The sequence below is a fragment of the Gavialis gangeticus genome, unplaced genomic scaffold, assembly GCF_001723915.1.
Source record: "Gavialis gangeticus isolate Ggan-Ray unplaced genomic scaffold, GavGan_comp1, whole genome shotgun sequence".
NCBI lineage: Eukaryota > Metazoa > Chordata > Crocodylia > Gavialidae > Gavialis > Gavialis gangeticus.
The window spans coordinates 19308974-19318017 of NW_017729025.1; the positions used below are offsets into that span (position 1 = coordinate 19308974).

The window sequence follows — 9044 nt, forward strand, 5'->3', positions numbered from 1 at the left end:
CTCCTTCAAAAATCTGCTTCTAAGATTGTTTTTGCTTCACTAGATTTTTTTTAAGGCACACTGGGAATAAATCCTTGTTTGATCCTCTTAAAAGGAGCTATCCTGGTCAACTGGTTCACTCTTGCTGGAAAGGGTCCCCCCTCTCCCCAACACATGCAGCTGGCCTTACTAAGAAGATGGGTACTATCCTACTAGGTGGGTCTGCTGTGCATAGGTAGTTTAGTGTGGCTTCGTATGGGAACTTTTTACTAAGTTTAGTGCTAAGAATAGGTACCTACTCTTACTGATATTACTGTAATATTGAGCTTTCTATTATGACTTTATTATTCTGCAACTTTCACAACTTGCTTTTGAACGGTTTTGTGGCCGGGACTTAGACTGGTTTAGCTTAGTCTGACTGAAAGTGCATTTTTTACAAAAGAGCTACTCCTCTGTTTTCCATGGTTTGGGCTCTTTTGATTGTGGAATAATGACAGATTATTCAACAACAAATATTGCATAGGTTTTTATTTGTTTTACAGTATAAATGTTGTCTGTCACCGTGCTTGGTGTCTGAAACTTTCTTCACTTGATAGTTACCATTGAAATACTATAGCTTAGCTAGGAGAACAAATATCGTTTCCTAAAGACTATCTTCAGCATATACAACATGCTTTCTTTGGATGTGGGTGGGGAGGGAGAAACAAATCTCATAGTACTGCTTTCTCAGAAACTTGTGGTTACAAATTAAAAGACAACTTGATTTGTCACTTTTGAGTTGGCTTTTGGTATGGTGGAATAAATGGTTAATCATTTTGTTCCATAACCTGCACAGTTAGAGACGTATATGATTTTAGAAGCTGGAATGCTTAAAATCTGCATAGGAGCAAAGTTTATAGGTTTGGAGAATAGTTTAACTCTAGTGTACAAACCAAAATATTGAATGATAAGGTAAGGTTAAAATTTTGAATAGCAAATCATAGAAAATGAGGGTTGGAAGGGACCTCAGGAGGTCATCTAGTCCAACCCCCTGCTCAAAGCAGGGCCATCCCCAGCTGTACCATCCCAGCCAAGGCTTTATGTACCCAGGTCTTAAAAACTTCCAAGGATGGAGAGTCCACCACCTCTCTGGGGTGAAAGGAAAATGTCAAAGTGAAGGTATACAGTGCAGCTGTAAAGTAGAGAATGTGGCTGAGCCTCAAGTGTTCGATTATTCAAACCAGGACACTTTTTTCATCCTAGTCTAAACATATTCTTTGTCTGCTCTCTTTGACGGTATATATAGAAAAGACCTTGTGTCTCAGAGAAAATATCTTTTTTGTCCTCTGACTTCTACCAGCAGTACATAAAATTTCAGGTGGAAAAAGCTTGCAGGCTTGGTTTGAGGGGGCAGGGGAGCGAGCAGAGCAGGTAGAATAACTTGACTAGTTTTTCTTTAAAGGGGAGCTCTTCTAGGTATGGATAGCAGTTGTTTTGGACTATTGGGAAGTTACTGAAAGTAGATCCCTGTCCTTGTGCACTTCTGCTAGACTGGTTTAGGACTGGGCAGCTGTGCAGCTTCCTTTTTAATGTCTCTTATTCTGACACCACCCCCTGCCTCTTCTCACTTCCAACCACTTGAATGGGGAAATATTAATCTTTTATATAAAAAAAACAAAAAAACAAAAACAAAAAAAACCCCATCAATTTTGCTGGTGATTTGATTTCAGCTTGCAGAGCTTTACAGTCAAGGATGTTCAGTACCTTAAAACATAATCTAACATAGCGAGCTCCGGCTAAATGAACTTTCTTGTCGGTAGTGTTCTTCCAACAAAATCCTAATAAGGGCCTTATCCATGTACTTGGGGTTTAGAAAGGTTTGTTTCATGAGGTGCTCTTAGGAGTGGATATGCACACTTAAGCAAAACCAGGCTTGTTTTTTTCCTACTCTTTTGCTGGGCAGTGATGTTACTAAAGGACAAAGGTCCACTTGCACATCTGAACAGAATATGTAAGACTAAAACTATCATTGCTTTTGCTCACAACAGTAGTCTGAGTAGCTTCTGCATGAAGTTAGTAACTATAGTAAAGTCTGTTGGTTGGCTTTTCAGAATGAAATCTGCTGTTTTGCTAGGGTTTTGGGGGGGATGTGGGGGGGATTGTTGGTGTATAACTTGCTGTAGTGAAGAAACTTTTTTTTTGAAGAGGAAGGTTTTTTAGGTCTTTTTTTTTTTTTTAAATGGTCGGACTAGATTAATTGAAGTTTGAGCCACAGCCAGATTAGCTACATCTGACTCTTGCATCCTTTGTCCTGGCTTTTGTGTGACAGCTGCATTTTAATAGTTTCATCGTTGTTAGGGTCTGGAAGGGACCTTTTGAGAGAGATCACAGCAGTTCCTGATTGATTTTGAAAATAAAGATTGAGCAAGTTGAAGATCTTTTAGGCGAGACTGCTATGGCTACCTGTCCTGATGCCTGTAAAATTGTCACTTATCTCCCTCGCAATGCATTTAGAGTAGGCCAGCACTGAGCAAGAGAAAATACCTATGCAGTTCCCATACTCCAAAAGTTGCTTCCAAGGTAACGGAAGGTGGCAACTGTAAAGTTGTTCAAAGGATGGGTTTTGTTTGCTTGTGGTCTTCAGAGGATCAGTTTTTTGCATGGAGGATTTGTAGCAATTTTACCTTGTACTTTTGTCACTATATATTATAATAAAAAATGTACTGTGGAAGGCTGTGGTTTAGCATATTTTGATACCTGTCTTTCACTGGGCTGATAGGTCATGAGTGTCAAACTAATAATATTAAAATAAGGCCAGTATTTATAAAGATCTATTAATTTACATGTCTTTAGAAGTGAGAATCGTAGAGATGATCTTTTAGTGAAGGGAAAATATTGACACCTTCTCTGAAGAGATCATTGTGCGGAGGTCTCTTGTGTACCTACCCTCAACTCTGCCTCTGTCTGTGTGTGTGGGGCGGGGGGAGATATTACTTTTGGTGCATCACAAGTTCAATTCTTGCTTTTTGTTTCTGTTAAACACTTGTTGGTCTTATCAGTGTTCTGGAGCTAGCTGGACTTTTTGCCATCTTGAAATCTAGTAAACTGATTTAATTGTCTAGAAAACAGGATTTGTGTGTGGTTCTTCACCCATGAAACGACTTGTAAGGGCCTAGATTGGGGGTCAGCAATGTTTTTGGGCAGAGTGCAAAAAGCCCCCACAACCTTGACTCATAAATGTTGGTGTGAGGGGGCGGACAGCAGAGCCTCAAGGCGCCCAGTTCTTGTTGTGGCAGCACAGCCCCGGCTCCTTCCCCACTGTCTGCCCCGAGGTGTCCGTGCCAAGCAAAATGTCTTAGTGTGCCATGCTCTGGCACGCATACAGGGGTTACTTACCCCTGGCCTAAATTATCTGTTTCCCACCAACCTAACAGTTTATTTAAAACTGTTGAAAGCTGAGAGCATTGACTGCACTGAATTAAAAGGTGCAGCTGTTTGGGAAGCAGTAGTGAGAAATCCTTGTTTCTAGTTTGGCCATTGGTGTGTATCAGGTCAGAGTAGTGGAAGTGATTGGACATGAGGTGATAGAAAGGTCTGGCATCAAGCATCCAAAGCATAAAGGCATCACTTTCTCTGGAGCGCACCAGGGATAAATGATGTTATTTGATCCTGGCATGTTAAAGCATCGCTGAAAATTGCAGTGTGAAATTAGAGAAGACAGTGCACATAAAAAAATAAAAAAAATAAAAAGGATAATTTAATCATGGAACAGAAAAAAGCAGTTTGGTTCTGCTGAGGTTCATGGGCATGTTTCTTCCTCCAACCTTCAGTCTGTTAAAACTTTGGTTAATTTTGACTGTTGAGAAGGAAAATATCCAAAGACAGGTTTGAATCAGGAGCTTGTTGTTGAAACTGAAACAAGAAATAATGCATCAAATAGCATGTCCATCTACAATTACAACTGCATAAACGTTTAATTTTTTTGAGCATGGCTGGGCAGGGGAAGAATAAATAAGTTAGCAATTTTAGATTAGATTCTGAGGTCCATGCATCAGCATAAACATTCTTCTTGAGACGTTGGTATCGTTGACTCAAACATTGTGTGTATTGTTCACTTGAAAATTTTTAGGAAAGTATTGCAAGCATTAGCATGTAAATCCATGAAAAATCTTTTGCCAAGCAAAGTCTGGATTTGAGAGGAAGACCAGACTTGGAGGACGTATGACTTTCATTAAAGACCTTTGGTCATCCTGAAGCTTGATTTATAATCCATCCTTGTTGGGTTTTTCTGGTGTTGAACGAGAAAACAGAGCGTCAGACAAGGTAGGGCAGAGTGACACCTTAAGACATGTTGATGTGTTGCTGACACAGTGCCAGGCACTTCTAATTAGTGAGCTGCGCTAATAAAAAGTTCCCGCATGTCATGTATATCAGCGACGCAGCGTGCTTCTGCGCTGAGAAAATGTCGGCAGTGCACTTTGAACTAAAGCATATCGAGCATGTTTTAGTTGAAAGCGCACAGAGGCATGCTGTGCTGCTGATGCACATGATGCATGAGGCTGCCAGAGCGCATCAACTTGCGTGCTCCAGCAGACTCGATTTAATTGAGTCTGTCCCAACACGTTGGAGCAGGCTCCCTGCATGTGTGTAAGTTCCCTTGGAGACTAATGAGTTGAGAGAGGCGTGAGCTTTTGCAGCCAGCAGCCTATTTTGTCAGATGCTGTTCGTACAAAATGAACTATACAAAATTTAATTTTGGCATGCTTTCTTCTAAAAATGTAAATCTTTATGAAGGTTGACAAAACATATGACATGGTATCTGACAAAATAGGCTGTTGTCTGTGAAAGCTCATGCCTCTGAACTCATCAGTCCCTCAGGTGTCCCTCACTTACACACGTGCAGGGAGCCTGCTCCGATGCTCTGGAAATCCAGCGTGTCGAAGCAGGCTCGATTTTTAATCAAGTTTGCCGGAACACGGAAATTGACGCGCTCCGGCAGCCTTCCGCATCACGTGTCAGCGTCTGCACTGAAAAAATGGCAGCAGGGCGCTTTGAAATAAAACGAGTTCAATGAGCTTTAGAGCACCCTGCTACCATTTTTTTCAGTGCGGGGATGCTGATGCACATTGCACAGGTGCTTTTAATTAGCGCGACTTAATAAGTAAAGCACCTAGAGCCACATCCCAGAGCATATGTAAAAATACCCAACATGCCTAAGCACCTAACTAGATATTAGGCAATACATATAATGCTTTATAGTCATTCTCTTCTCATGTCAGCTGTTTACTGTAAATTTTGTTTAATGGGGGAGGGGGGGCAAAAACTTAGCACCTGCTAATACTTCTTGAAACAATGACCAGTGACCTTTACTTGACATTAAACAGCTTCTGTTAATATGTTGATCTCTGTATACAGGGGAAAAAAATATTTATGTATTATCAGAGCACGGAGAAACACCCCCATGGAGCAGGACCAATTGTGCTAGGTACTTTACAAAGGTCAGAAAACAGGGGACAGTTTAACTTGTACAGGTTTGTTCCTTCGGCATATGTTGGGGCGGAGGTCTTCAGCACTGTTTTGTAAGCAAAGCATTTAAAAAAACAAAACCCTAAATCTGAGCCAGAACAGCAGTGACCGATTACATCAACAGGGAAGTCTTGTCTAAACTATCAGTCTGTGTCAGATGTTTTGAAAACTAACTTACATCTGTTTGTATTTCTGGCTCTTTGGAGCTGCATTTTTGGCTAGTGATTTAATCAAAGATAAGACTTCAAATATAAATTGGGCTTCAATTTATAGTAAAGAATTGGCTACTATAAATTTTCCCCAGAGTGCTGTCTAGTAATTCAGGACAGAGTGTTTTTATATTAAAACCTCTTGTGTTGTAGAATTGACTTGTAACTGGCAGACATTATGATGTTTAAGTAATATTAGTTAAATGCAGAATTGCAGAGTCTGAGCTTTGCTACTCTCAAGTAGTCCTAGTTTTAATAAAACTTGAGCTTTCATTATTATGGCCAAGAAGTGTAGTTTGAAGGATTTTCGTTTCATAAACCTTTGGTATATCAGTGTATTTCTGTCACTGTTGAACAGGTCACATGTTCAACAGTGACCTGTTCAACATGTTATAATCAGGTTGTAGAAAAAATGAAGGTTGTGCAATTCTAGGAACACTGCTAAATACCATGAGAGAGTTGGAACACAAGTTAACAAGCTAATAGTATACCTTGCATCTGTGTTCACATCTTGCAGTATAAACTGATTTAGCCAGTAGCTTTTGTGGAGGGTTTGTTTTAATGTAAGGCAGTAGTCCATTAGCAGTGTGTGGGGGGGGGGACACCTAAATTGCCTTTCTCTATCAGAATAGCAAAGAACTGTGGTTACTTGCATAAAGATTTACCCTATTTACTCAAATATAAGACAAGGTTTCCCCTCCCACCCCTGTCCGGTGGGGGAGGGAAGCCTCATGTCTTATTTGCATTCAAGGAAACTGTGTATTGAATACATTGCCTGTCTTTGAACTACTGCTAAAAGCGGCATGTACTCAGCAACAAACTATGAAGTTGATTAAATGAGCACGACTATAAAATACATGGCCCATATGGGTCAAACATGCTGATGGGGAACCTACCACTAAGATTTTGAGTTTTGTGGCTCAGGCCAAATTAGTCATTCAAGTCTGTGTAGTGCTGTCACTGGCATGTATCGTCTCTCTCAGATTCTTCAGACTGGGACTTCAGATACACCCAAATCCATGGCGGGCATCCTATGTGCAGTCCCCAAGCCCAAAGGCCTTGGAGTTCAAGTGGCCCCAAGCCTTGCTTGCCCTTAGCCAGAAGGCCAAAGGAGCAAGCTACGGAGAAATCCCGTCTCCATAAAATAAAGCATGTACTGCAATCCTTCCATTGGGATGCTGTAGTAGACTCTTACAGAATCAAAGGACCAGAAGGGACCTGGAAGATCGTCAAGTCTGGTCCCCTGCCATGGGCAGGAAGTTATTGGGCGCAACCGAGCTCAACAAGGTGCTTGTCTAGCCTCATCTTGAACACATCCAAAGATGGTGATTTGTACCACCTCAGTTGGCAATGTGTCCCAGATTCTGGCAAACCTTATGGGGAAAAAAGAGGGTTTTTTTTGTTATGTCCAGCTTAAATTTTCCCTCTATTAGTTTGTGCCCATTGATGCTCATCCTCCCTTTAGGTGCATTCCTAAAGAGTTCATCCCTTGGATCTTGATGTTCACCCCTAATGTACTTGTAGGCGGCTATCAAGTCATCTCTCGGTCTTCTCTTACTCAGACTGAACAGGCCCAGTTCCCAAAGTCTCTCCTCATAGGGCCTATCCTCCAGGTCCCTAATCATACGGATGTCCCTTCTCTGTGCCCACTCAAGCTTATCCACATCCTTCCTGACATGCGGTGCCCAGAACTGGACATAGTACTTCAGCTGTGACCTCACCAGTACCTAATAGAGGGGGAGAAGCACCTCCCTGGATCTACTGGCAATACATCAGGTGATGCACTCCACAGTTCTGTTTGGCCTGCTGACAACCTCATCACACTGTTGGCCCATCTGCATCTTCCAGTCGATGGTGACCCCCAGGTCCCATTCAGATGTTGTGTCAGCCGCTGTACCACCACCCATCATGGTTTTGATGAATGAAGAACCCTGCACTTCTCCCTGTTAAACCTCATCTGATTCCATCCAGCCCATAAATCCAGTCTGTCGAGGTCATCGTAGAACTTTACTCTATCCTCTGTGCCTGTGTTTCTCCACAGCCTAGTATCATTCACAGACTTAATGATTGAGCTTTCCACCCACTCATCCAAGTCGTTGAGAAATATGTTAAAGAGCACGGGTCCAAGCACAGGTCCCTGGGGGATACCACTGGAAACGACCTTCCAGGATGAGGCCATCCCATCACTTACAACGCTCTGGGATCAGCCTCTGAGCCAGTTGTCCGCCCACCTCACTGTAGACTGGTCCAGTCCAGAACCCTCCAGTTTAGTTGAGAGAATCTCGCAGGAAATGGAAATATAAGTGTATTCCTCTCTGGTTGCTGAACCATTCTTCCATTGCTTGTAAGCTGCTTTTTTCTATTTCAATAGTTCGCTAACATCCCTGTTGAGCCAAGCGGGTCTCTTGGCTTCTTTCCCGCTTTTTGTCCACGTGAGCAGTGAGAATTGCCCCCTTGAGGAAGCACCCCCACTCCTGAACTCCCAAATAGCGCAGTTGCTTCTTGTAGAGGACCTCGCCAACTAACCTCCTGAGTTTGCCGTAGTCTTCCTATCTGAAGTCAAGGACTTATGTTCTACTAACTGATTTTCCCAACCTTTCGGTGGATGGTGATCCTAATCAAATCATCATCACTGTCACCCAGAGTATCTCCAATCCTCAGGTCACTTATGTCCTCCACTTTGGTCAGCACTAAATCCAAAGTGGCCTTACCCCTAGTAGGCCCTTCCAAAACCTGTCGGGAACAGATCATCTGTAGCTGCCAAGAAGCTGACTGACTTATTGGAGCTGGCTGAATGGTTCTCTCAACAGATGTCAGGGTAGTTGAAGGCACCCATGACAATCATGTCTTTAGTGCTAACTGCCTCAGTCAGTTTCCTGGAGAATGCCTGATTGCTCTTCTCTTCTTGGGAAGGAGACCTATAGCAGACTCCCACCATTGTATCTTGACCCAGAGGGTCTCAAGGGACCCTTCCCTGCAATCAAACGTGATCTGCATGGAGGGGTCTGCTCTTTCACAAAGAGGGCCACACCTCCCTTCTTCCCAACCCAATCCTTCATATAAAGCCTGTAGCCTTCAATATCCACTGCCCAATAATGTGTCATCCCACCAGGTCGCCATCAACCCAGTGAGATCAAATTCCTCATCTACCAGGAGTGCCAGTTCCTCCTGTTTTTATTGCCCATGCTTCTGGCATTCCCATAAAGACACACGAGTTCTCCCCTAGTTGCCTCAGGTTTTCTTTCATGCTGCCAGTGTCTCAGGACGTTAGTGGACATCCAGATAGGTACTATGTGAATGCCTTTCCCAGTGTCAGCGTGGCTAGCGGATTCATGTACAGTAGTGGAACCT

General features: G+C 42.6%; 1 protein-coding gene across 1 annotated transcript in view; it reads left to right on the forward strand.

Annotated features, from left to right (window-relative positions):
• JAG2 (jagged 2) overlaps positions 1–9044 on the forward strand; it is a gene marked incomplete at its 5' end in the record, with an annotated part of 128744 nt that overhangs the window by 38257 nt on the left and 81443 nt on the right. The window lies entirely within an intron of this gene.